Source organism: Rhinatrema bivittatum, chromosome 2 (genome assembly GCF_901001135.1).
Source record: "Rhinatrema bivittatum chromosome 2, aRhiBiv1.1, whole genome shotgun sequence".
NCBI lineage: Eukaryota > Metazoa > Chordata > Amphibia > Gymnophiona > Rhinatrematidae > Rhinatrema > Rhinatrema bivittatum.
In genome coordinates this window covers 310,623,224-310,635,301 of record NC_042616.1, presented here as the reverse complement: position 1 = coordinate 310,635,301, position 12,078 = coordinate 310,623,224, and the positions used below count along the sequence as shown (strand labels likewise).

At 43.4% G+C, this 12,078-nt stretch overlaps 1 protein-coding gene across 2 annotated transcripts in view; it reads right to left on the bottom strand.

The window, feature by feature from the left end:
* The window catches only part of TRANK1 (tetratricopeptide repeat and ankyrin repeat containing 1), a 265,426-nt gene extending 253,928 nt beyond the window's left edge, over nucleotides 1-11,498 (bottom strand). The window contains exon 1 of one of the 2 annotated variants that reach the window (XM_029589706.1): nucleotides 11,362-11,498. The gene's annotated coding sequence lies outside the window, so the exon portion shown is untranslated. The remainder of the gene's footprint in view (nucleotides 1-11,361) is intronic. The other variant, XM_029589707.1, reaches the window with a different exon arrangement.
* Nucleotides 11,499-12,078: the final 580 nt, after the last annotated feature.

The following is a 12,078-nucleotide window of genomic DNA, read 5'->3' as shown; positions in this document are numbered from 1 at the left end:
GATCTACTGCCTTCGGCTCTGCCAAATGAAGTGCCTGGAACTGTAGCTATACTAAAGGATGTAGCAGCCATTGGTTCCTCTGATAACTTCTTCACCTCATATGATCTTCTTCTGGCACTGCAAAAGCAAAACATCAAGGCCACTGGAACTGTTCGCGAAAATAGGTTGAAGCAGTGCTCATTGATGGAGACAAGCCAAATGAAAAAGGAGAGAGGCTGCTTTGATACCGTATGCGACAGACATGTCTTGGCTGTGAAATGGCACGACAACCAGTGTGTTATTGTAGCTTCAAACTACAACAACATAGAACCACTGGGAAAAGCAAGGTGGTGGAGCAAAGCTAGAAAGTGTCCAGTTGACCTTCCACAGCCAGCAGTAATTGGCTTATACAATACCCATATGGGAGGAGTGGACATACTGGACAGATTTATGGCAAACTACCGTCCAGTGTTTCGTTCAAAGAAATGGTGGTGGCCTCTATTTGTCAACAGCGTCAACATGGCAGTTGTTGCAGCTTGGCGGCTTCATGTTGAAGTAGGAGATAAATTTGATCACCTGGAGTTTCGTCGGCACATTGTTCGCACCTTGCTTCAGCGTTCAGAACATCGCACACCATCGAAATCTGGACCTTCCAGTAGACCAGTCAGCGATGTGAGACTTGATGGTTATAATCATCACCTTACTCCATCAGAGAAACAAAGAAGATGTAGGATGTGCAAGAAAAACTCCTGCCTGGTGTGCACCAAGTGCAGGGTTCCGCTTCATCTTCATTGTGAACAGCAGTATCATACCCATTGATCATTGGATCAAACAAACTCTGCTAATTAAATGGTTTTCTGTAGTTACTAGATAGTTTTACGTCAAAACTGCTTAAAATACTTGAGTCTATGATTTTAATGTCATTAGTTCATAATTAAAACAGTGTTGTTCCCAAATGGAAACATAGTACCATATGTGCCCATTGTTACCAAATGGGAACAAAGCGCCATCTTGTGTACGTGACAAATATTAAAAAAAATTGTTCAGTCAAGTGATCCTCTCATGTCATGTGTTTCAAACTTTAAGCTAAACCAATATTGCTTCACTACGTAAAATTTGGGCATTAATTAACTGAGTGGATTGCTTTGCTAACTTTGTTTTCCATATCTGTTGATTTTAGGAGATCTGTAAATTATGTTGTAGCTCAAAAAATGTTTTATCCACTGTAGCAGATTTTGGGATTGAATCAAATAGTAAAATAGTCCACTAACATTAATGGACATTCTCTGGATCTTATTGTTGGTTTAGAACAATTAGTAAAAAGCCTGGGTTGGTTGATTTGTGGAATTCCTTGGTTAGATCATTACCTGTTGTCATTCAGTTTTTCCCTTGCACCCTTCTTAGAGTCTGTGGATTCTGCTCAAACCTCTTAACCTCGTTAGAGGGAGAAAAGATCCAGCGGTTTTTAATAACCATCTTTCCCAATGGGTAAAAAGGGGACAAGACTTTGATGGATGAACTAGTGGCAAATTGAGATCCGAATGTCGGTAAGGCTCTAGAGGATACATCCCCTTGAAAATCTGAGACTAGGCCAAATAATAAAAATTTGAGCGGTACCAGATTCAGAAGAGTTACACTTGTTAACAAGATCAGTTACATGTTTAGAGAGCTACTGCCAGCCTCTAAGATTCTGTGGCAAAAAAAAAAAAAAAAAATTGGAGACCTACAGCAAAACGTTATTCAGCCGAGACTTCGAAAACACAAAAAAATCCTATTTTGGAAAAATGATTCTTTTAGCTGGTAAGAGCCACAGAGAACAATTCCCATAAAAGAGAATGTTCGGCAGTGAATCTTTGCCTATTCAAGATGCACAATTGTGATAGTTTTGCTCTGTACTTTCAAGCTGAAAGTGGTAGAGCTGCGTGGTTCCCGACTCGGGCCTGCCTGAACGACAGCGTTCTTCTCCCTGCTAAACTTCCCGCTCAAGATGCTGCCCCCCACCCCCCCACCTCCCTTTGTGCTGGCCTTGGCTGATCCCCTTTCCCAACCAACTACTTTTTTAAATTTCCTTTCAATTCCCGGCCGGACCCTTGGATGCCTTAATGTACCTTAGTGCCTGCCGGTAAGATCAGGCCATCATACATGAGGCAGAAAGAGCCCACCACATTGAAGGCACTACCTCCCTCTATCTGCCATGGGTGGGGTCTGCAGTGGGGTGGGGGGAGTCTCTTGCTCCTCTCTTTGATGGTGTTCCTATCCCCCCTCTCTTGTCCAGAACTATGTGGATGGCGGCTGAGCCTGAGGAACCCAGTGCCCAAATGAGCCTTGTATGGAGATTTTCCCTCTTCTTTTTATCTCTTCTTTTTTATTGAAGAAAGAACAGCATCTGGCTCAGTCTTGCTCCCAAATGAAATCTTTTTATTTTTTTGTTGTTTTTTCTGCTATCTCAGTCTTACCACAACCAGCTGGAGGCAGAGAACCACTGAAGGCCTAACCCTCTATCCCAGAATACATAGGCTCCAGTGACATCTAACGAGGAAGAAGTTCTCTGCCGCCACCTGCTGGTGCATGAGGGTAAACTCATTTATCTGGACTGCTCTGCTAAGACACAAGCCGATACAGTAAGGTGCGGTAGAAAGAGGTGCGTTAGTGCCGGGCGCACCCGCGTTTGCCGCACGCACAGTCTGGATCACATACCGCTCGATACTGTATTTAAATGGCATGCAAATGCAAGCCGTGTCCAACGCGCGTCCATGAAGCGCAATCCATTTTACTGTATAGGCGCTATGCACATTCATTGTGGATAACCTGAAAACCCGACTGGCTGTGGGGTCCCCAAGACAGGTTTGGGAAGCCCTGCTCTAGTTTCATTGAGCTGTACTTGCCTAACAGTAGGAATTTCCAATAAATTTGAGGATCGTAGACTGCACTGCAGTTTTTTAAATTTTAGCAGTGAACTAAGGAGAAATTACTACTTACCAGATAATTTCCTTTCCTCTAATGAAGACAGGCCAATCCTCTACCAGGAGATGGAGTAAAAGCTGATGTCACAAATATATAGCCCTGCCCTGACATCAGCCCACCAGTATACTCTGGAAAAGCCAAACCTTGGACAAACTGAATATATTTGCCAATCACCCACTCATGCTTCCAACCAAAAAGAGAACACTGAGCTCAGCCAAAAGAATTAAAATTCACTAAACTGAGTGACTGGTTAAGCCACTTACCAGTCTTCAAACGAAAAAGCAGGAACAACACTCTGTAATGCCCGCAGCTAAAGGGCAAACCAAAGGCAAAAAACAGCAGCCAAGGGTGGGTCGGGGATTGGCCTGCTTTCATTACAGGAAAAGAAATTATCAGGTAAGTTGTAATTTCTCTTTCTTCTGCACTCAGAGGAAGAAGAAATTACCCAAGTGGGATGTATCAAAACTACTCCCCAACAGGGCAGGAGGATGCCTGCAATCCAGCCAACACTGCTTGCATGAATGCGGGATCCTCCCGAGCCCAAACATCCAAGCGATAATGATTGGAAAAGGTGTGTAATGATGACCACATCGCCACTCGGCAAATCTCGACAGGAGACAATAATTGAATTTCTGCCCACCTCATGAAATGTGGCCTAATCTGCTTCAGCAAAAAAAATCTCGGCATCCACATAGGCAGCCGTGATGACTTCCATAACTCAATGGGCTATAGTTGCCTGCGTCACCGGTTCACCCTGTTTACCACCACCATGGAGCACAAACATGCAATCAGACTTCCAGACAGATTTGGTAACCTCTAGGTACCGCAGCAAATGACATTTGACGTCCAAGTCATGCAAAAGATGATACTCACTGTCATCTCTGTCCTGTCCAACCTGGGCAGGGATATGGATCGATTCAAATGAAACTCCAAAACCACTTTTGGCAAAAAAGAAGGCACAGTCCGAAGCTGTACTGCTCCTGGAGTCATATGCAATAGAGGCTCACAGCAAGAAAGAGCCTGCAGCTAGGAAAACCAACGTGCAGAACAGATTGCCATTAGAAATGGCACGTAATGCACTTAATGCAGCAAAAACCGAGATACTTATATCTAAGCAACCGGAACACTCTTCTCCCTCCAACCTAACCCACTCCCAACCCCTCTCTGTAAGAGACCTTGGAGTCACGCTAGATCAACACCTCAACTTCAAACCACACATCAAGTCCTTGCTAAAGGGGGGCTTTTACAAGCTCCACATCCTTAAAAATCTCAAGCCTCTACTCCACACACAGGATTTCCGTTTAGTCTTGCAGTCAACCATTTTCTCGAAATTGGATTACTGCAACTCCTTGCTGCTAGGCCTCCCATACTCAACCATCAAACCCTTACAAACACTTCAGAACGCCATGGCGAGAATCTTAACACACATAAAAGTGAACACATAACCCCGATTCTTATGTCTTTATTGGCTACCCATCCCTTTCCGTATTCAGTATAAAACCCTTACCATACTTCACAACATACTCTACAAAAACAACTCCGCCTGGCTCAAGAAAATGCCCCATTTCCACTCCTCCTTCCATCCCGGGAGATCCACCCTTGCAGGTACCCTGCACACCCCCCCCCTTAAAATCGCACACCTCACCACCACCAGAGAAAGAGCTTTCACCGTTGCAGGACCTGCCCTCTGGAACTCTCTTCCCACACACCTCCGTCTTGAACCCTTCCCTGCACACCTTCAAAAAAGGCATCAAGACCTGGCTTTTCAGGCAGGCCTACCCTGATACCAACCCCTCATAGACACCCTGCTCCCACCCCCTCCCCTTCAACAATTGAACTCTCCTTTGGATGTAATTTTATGATAGTATGCTAAAAATGTTGTTGTATCTAACAAATTGCTGTAAATAAGTTCCTCTTGCTGTTATGGTTACTCCTCTCTACCTTCCTTGCTGCTCTCTCTCTCTCTCTCACCCCTCTCCCCTTCTCGTCTGCTCCCTTCCCCGCTCCCTGTTTTTTTGTAATTTCCTCCTTTCTTAATTTTATTGTAAACCGGCATGATGTGCCCCACGAACGCCGGTATATTAAAAGCCGTTAAATAAATAAATAAACAGAAATTACGGAAGCTAATCAAACTGGTAGGGCAGTAATAATGGGAGATTTCAATTACCCCAGTATTGACTGGGTAAGTGAAACATCAGGGCATGCTAGACAGAAAGTTCCTGGATGGAATAAAAGATACTTTTTTGGAGCAATTGGGACAGGAACCAACGAGAGACGGAACAATTTTAGAACCAGTTCTTTGTGGAACGCAGGAATTGGTGAGAGAGGTAATGGTGGCGGGGCCGCTTGGTAATAGTGATCATAATATGATCAAATTTGAATTGACTGGAAGGGGGACCGTATGTAAATCCATGGCTCTAGTGCTAAACTTTCAAAAAGGAACCTTTGAGAAAAATAGTTAGAAAAAAACTGAAAGGTGCAGCTACAAAGGTAAAAAGTGTGCAACAGGTGTGGACATTGTTAAAAATATATCATGAGCGCATCTATCTCCTCCAACATCTGTTGACTTCTGGGTATGTCCTGATGACTGAATTAGGCCACCACTGTCTGACCACCCGAGTCTCTAGACGCTCTGTGAATTGCAACCACTCCAGCCGTACCACCCATGCCTCCAACCAGTTGATGCGCCACTCCCATTCCTCAGCATTTCAGCAACCTGACAGTGAGCCCCCCCCCCCAACCCAGAAGGCTCCCATCCATCAGGAACACTAGCCAATCTGGCGTCTCCAAGGAAATACCCTTCCTGAGATGATCCGCCTACAATCACTACTGCAACTGGATGCTCACCTCCAATGGTAAGAGAAGCCTCACCACATAGTCCTGTGACTGCAGACATCAGTGGGAAAGCAACGTGTACTGAAGAGGATGTATATGCACCCTCGCCCATGGAACAATCTCTAACATGGCTGCCATCAAACTCAGGACCTGAAGATAAGACCACACTGTCGGGCAAATAGTCCTTCTCAGGGTTTAAATTTGAGTAATCAACTTTTGAATTTGATTCTCTGGCAGAAACAGTCTGCCCTGCTTCATATCGAAATGAACGCTGAGATACTCCAGCGACCAAGAGGGCTGTAAGCTGCTCTTGGCCAAGTTCACCACCCAGCCTAGATCCTGCAGTAAGGAGACTACCTTGTGAGAGGCCCGGTGACTTTCTTCCCTGCTCTTGACTCGAATCAACCAGTCATCCAGATATGGGTGAACTAAGACGCCATCCTTGTGCAAGGTTGCTGCTACTACCACTATGACATTGAAGAAGGTCCTAGGTGCAGTGGCCAACCCAAAAGGCAAGGCCTGAAACTGGTAATGACATCCCAGAATGGCAAACTTTAGGAACCGGTGATGTTCCTGGCAAATGGGAATATACAGATATGCCTCTGTCAGATCCAGAGATGAGAGATATTCCCTTGATTATACTGCCATTAAGGAGCGTACAGTCTCCATTTGGAAATGAGTGACGCGCAAATGATGATTGACTCCTTTGAGATCCAGGATGGGTCAAAAGGATACCTCTTTCTTGGGTACAATAAAACAGAAGGAATAGTGGCCCATATTTTGTTGTGACTTGGGAAAGGAATCACAGCCTGCAGGTCCAATAGTCTTCTCAATGTAGTTTCCACTGCTACCTTGTTCTGAAAAAATCCACACCAGAAACAGGCTACCAAACTCAACTGAGGGGGGACCCAAAAGTATCACCTCAGGAGACAAGCAATGCTAACCAGTAGCTTGTCTGCTCCAGAAACTGTACCTTTTTTTTTCCATAGGCAATCCCCAGTAGAGAAATGCATGTCCACCATCTGCTGGAGACAGCGAAAACTGGCAGGCTGATGTTGAGGCAGGGTCATATATCCATGACGTCAGCTTTTACTCCATCTTCATGTGCTGGTATAGGTGCATAACCCACTTGTGGGGACTGGCCTGCCTGAGTGCAGAGGAACACAGGTTGAGGTGTCATTGCTCAGGGCGCAATGTATCAGGGATACAATTTTGAACTGGATCCTCCATTTAATGGGGAGCCAATGTTAAGAAGCAAGCATCGGGGAAATATAATTGCATAGACCTGTACCAGTAATCTAGCTGCTGCATTTTGTATTGCCTGTAGACATTTTAACATATATGCCAGCACTCTTAACATATAATGCATTGCAATAATCTAACTTTGAGATTACCAAGGACTGGATAATGGTTTTCAGAGGCAGTTAGTAATGGTTTTAGTCCTCTCAAGGCTTTTAAGGTTGGTTTTTTTTAAAGGCAGTGGTTGCAACAGTTTTTATTTGTTCTCTGAGAGAAAGATCAGACTCCAGGTTTACACTCAAGTTTCTTATTACAGATGATATTTTTATGTTCCAGTTCTTAAAGCTCAGATGGTTTGGTAAAAATTCTGATGGAAACCTACTCAGCATAAAAATGTTTCTGTTAACTATATTATGAGCTAACTTGTTGGTTTGCATCCAATCTTGAATGGTACAAAGAAGTCTTCAAACTAATTCAAATACAGTAATTACAGTGGTAGACACGGACATAAAAAATTGCATATTAACAGCATAGATTCTGAAGCCCACTCCCAAACCGGTGCGTAGGCTACAGATGGGTCTGACATATTAGTACATTAAACAACATTGGGGCCAATGCAATATCGAGCACTGAGCTCAGCGTGCTGCTAAACGCACGGTTAGACATGCATTTTGGACTCGCTAGACATACGTCCAATGCAATGTAGGGATTAGAGCGTCCAAAATGCACGTCCATACCAGAGGCTATTAGCTAATACCCCTCATGTAAAAAAAAAAAAAAAAAGATGTGCGCCCAATGCGCACATTTTAACCTTCAAACATTTACACCAGCCCAGAGCTAGTGTTAAGTTTTGAGGCACCCCAAGCCATACTCAGAAAAGCAAAAAATAAAGCTTTTCTGTGGTTGCTCCTACTTAATACCGTTGTGATACTAAGCAGGAGGAACCACAAAAAGCTGCAACAGAAAAGAAAATCTTTATAGCGGTCAGGTTAGGAAAAGGGAGGGTCAATTTATGAGCGTCCATTTTCCTAACCTGTGGGCTGCGTCACAGCTCGTTCTGCTCTGCCTGAAGAGGACCTTTGAGCCGCGGCAAAGACCATCCTGCCGCAGCGTGAAGAGAGATTGGCATGCAGGGCCGGTACGCCACCAGTCTGGGGGCGGCGATTGTATGACTCCTCCTTCTTCCTAACCGCACGGCCCGGAAGAGGAAGTGGTGGGTCCGCGTGGGTGGGAAGAAGAAGAGGCCATGCAGGAAAAAGAAAAGAGCCAGCCGTTGCAGGAAGAGGCAGCATTGGATCCAAGTTTGCACGGCATCCAAGAAGCAGCAGTAACAGCTCTCGCGCCTCAGCCTCCACGCAAGTGCATTCCCCGGGCTGTCGCAGGAAGAGGCATCAAGGGCCAGAGGAAAACCAACAGTGTCACCTCCCCCCACCCCTGCAGAAAACAGAGCAGCATCAGCCCCCACGGCCTCAAGAAAAATGAAGAGGTCCTCTGCCATGGGGTCTGAAAGAGGAGGCTGCTGCTGTACTTCTACTGGGGAGGGGGGAGGAAGTGAATGAGTGAGCGCGTGTGTGTGTGTGTGTGTATGTGTATGTATGTCTCTGTGAGGGCATGTGTGGGCGAGAGCATATATGACTGTGTATGACAGCTTGTCTGTGTGTGTGTGTCTGTGAGATTATATAAAAAATGTGTGTATGTGTGTTTTGCTGTGTGTGAGAGGATGTTTGTGTCTGTGTCTGTGAGAGCATGTGTGTTTATATGAGAGAGATTGGGAGGAACAACCCCTCACCTCTTCCCTGCTAATCCACAACAATCTCAGGGCATCTGGAAATCAAAAGATTCCAGGTATGAACAACCAGGGATTTTTTATCCTTTTTAAGTATTGCATAGTGTTTGAAATATTTTATTGGTCTGGAAAATTTATGAGTTTTCAATTATTAGATGTTGTTCTATTTGTCAGCTGTTTTGAAATATTCTTTTTATTAGTATGGTTTTCTCCTATTGATCATTTATATTTACTGATTTTGATGTTTTTTCAGGTATTGTAATATTTCTGTTTTTCCATTGTTGCACTGCATAATAGTCTGGCCTGTTGCGGTTAACAGTTCAATTTTTGTCTGAATGTTTATAATAATACTTTATGGTTACTTTATTCTGCATTTTTGTGAGGGTTTGTTTGTATTTTGCATCTGTGACTGAGTTGACGTATTCTGCTAGTGTGGAAGTTCTGTGTAGGGATCTGTAGCAGCATGGCTTTTTCTGTTTTCCTAATAGTGGGTGTATTGGCTTTTTAGAGTCTGTTGTAATGATCACAGTGTTGCCTTTTCATAAGTAGGGTTGTTAGGGTTTGAGTGCTGGCAGTTATTGCAGTTTTGGTATGAAGATTTATTATATTGAAATTGTAATCAAGTTTACTTGTAGCTCTCTGAGGGCAAAACCCATATCCAACACACATTACAATAGACCTAATACCAATTCCAAGGATCTTTTTTACTTTTTTGTAGGGATTTTCAGCACGCCATACACGTAAAATATACATGTTGTAAGTAATATTTTTACCTCACAAGACGTTTATTTTGGAGATATTTTAGCTCAATTCCATCAGGTTCCAGAATTAATATGGCGTGCTTTTGGGACCTGTTGACACATGTGCTGCAGGGAAAGTACATGAGGGCATCAGTTACCCCACGGGCTGGTTTTGAAAAAATCCCCCAGGCCTATATTTTCCTGCAATCCATCTCTGGTGAATATATATGTAAATTATATTGTATGTGTAATTGGGTACCCATGGGCCAGTATGGAGAAAAATCCCCCGGGCCACTACTTTCCCACAATCCGCCCCTGGTTAGGAGAACGAACACTTCGAAAATTGAGTGTCCGTTTTTCTTACCTGCACAGAGCCATTTCTCCTGGGCGCTCGATGCTATAGACATGCTAGGGACATGTATTTACATTTATTAAAATTTATAGATCACTTAATACAAAAAAAAAAAGAGGTCTAAGCGGTTAGCAAATAAAACAGGCATAAAATAGGTTAAAATGATTAAAAATAAAAAAAACACAAAATTACAACGATCAGTAAATAAAATGATAAAATAAAATAATACTTCAAACCATAAAACTCAAAAATACGCAGATTTAAACGAAAAGGTTTTAAGGAGACCTTTAAACTTTTTGCCGGATTCATACTTTTGCGTCCTTTTCAGCGCACCAGCTCATTTGAATATTACATCGAGTACCCAAGAGAGGGGATGTGTGCATGTTCAAAAAAACAGGTGTACAGGTTTGATTCACGTTTTTTGTGCGCATGATATTGCTTCAGCCCCATTATGGATAGGATAGACCCCTGTGGGATGCCAGTGTTGATTGCATGGCAACTAGAAACTTGATCATGAGCCTTTAATTTGTATGTTCAATTGCTCAAGTAAGTAGTGAACCACTGAAATACTATTCCTGAAATTCCAAGACCTTTAAGACAGTGCAGAAGAATAGTTAATCATATCGAATGCAGAAGAGATGTCCAAGAGGACAGGAATATAATCACTGGGCTCCTCAAAACCACGTCTGAAGTAATCAAGCACTATTAGCAAAAGAACTTCAAGGGGGTTATAACCATGGCTAAAGCCAAATTGACAGGAATCAAGAATCTGGTGGTCATCTAAAAACTGCTGTAGTTGTTGCAAAACCAGTTTTTCTGTCAGTTTAGTAATGAAAGATAGTTATCTGATCAATTTTCATCACAGTACTATTACTTCTATGATCACAGATGTTTCAGGAGTTCAAACCAAAGTTTATCTGATCTTGAATGCCAATTAATTTTGCAAACCTACCACTCCATGCAGCTGCACTTCCACTTTATTTAAAAGTAAACACCAACACCCTTTCTTGGTAATTAAACCAGAAAAGCCCCAAAGCCTGAGGAGTAAAACAATGATGTCGATCTGCGTGTCTCCAATTTCCTCCTTGGCCAGACCTCCAGCCACATCTCTACAACAACCCCCCTCTGAACCCCTGCAGCCTGGCCCAGGCCTCCTAACACTACCACTAGTAATCATTTCTATAGGCTACCAGATGTATGCAGCGCTGCACAATAGATACACATAAGATGCATTCCCAAGTGCTCCAGTTCACCTCCCCTTCCAGCAGAAGTCCCAGTTCTCCCCCCTTATAGGAGGTGTATGGCGTATCCACCCTATCACTGCTTTTTAGTATCCCAGGCAAGGAAATGTTTAATCATTCAATAGTAAACAGCCATTACAAGCGCCATAAACCGCTGCCTCGGGCCAAGCATTTCCATGCTAGCCTGCTGCATGTAAAAGAACAACCACGATGACAGAAAAATACCTGGATCCTAAAGCAAAAAGAGGGCCACTGCTGGGAATAAAAGAGCGAGAGCTGCTCCTTCCTGCAGCCGCTGATCTCCACACCTACTGCAAATTCTTCAGCTGCAACTTGTAAATAAATCCTCCCCTCTGCACAGGCTCATTTGGAGCCTTCTCCCTTGTCTTCTGATGTCATTTCTGGGAAGCCCAGGCGAGTTTACTTTCGGTTTCGATGCAAACAGCAACAATCGGAGAATAGAAAGAGAAGTCGTGATGTGTACATCTTTAGAGAAATAGAAAGAAGAGCAGCGGGAGTGAAGGGTTATAACCATCTCCGTCTCTCCTGTTGATTTCATTGAGAAAGTAGACCCTTTTTTTTTGTAGGCTGCGCTACCTTTTAAAACTCATATTTACAATAGCTCTTTTTTTTTTTTAACTTTGCTTGGATTGCCCCATGGGCCTGCAATTCAGTTCAGACAGCTCCTTTAAATCAGAAGATACATGTATGCCTAGCTATCTAATGGGTTTCTTCACCATGTTAAAAGAACCAAAGGTCTTAAGCCAGTCTGGATCAATCCATAGTCAATATTTCAAGGGTTCAGTACTTCAGTTGCCAGAGAAAATGATTTTTCAGTCTCAGCTGCCTTCTGCATTCCCAGTTCTTGCAGTTCTGTCTTTAAAAGGACATCTCATGTATTTAATCAGTTTTTGCAATGTAAGCCTTGGTATATAAGCATGT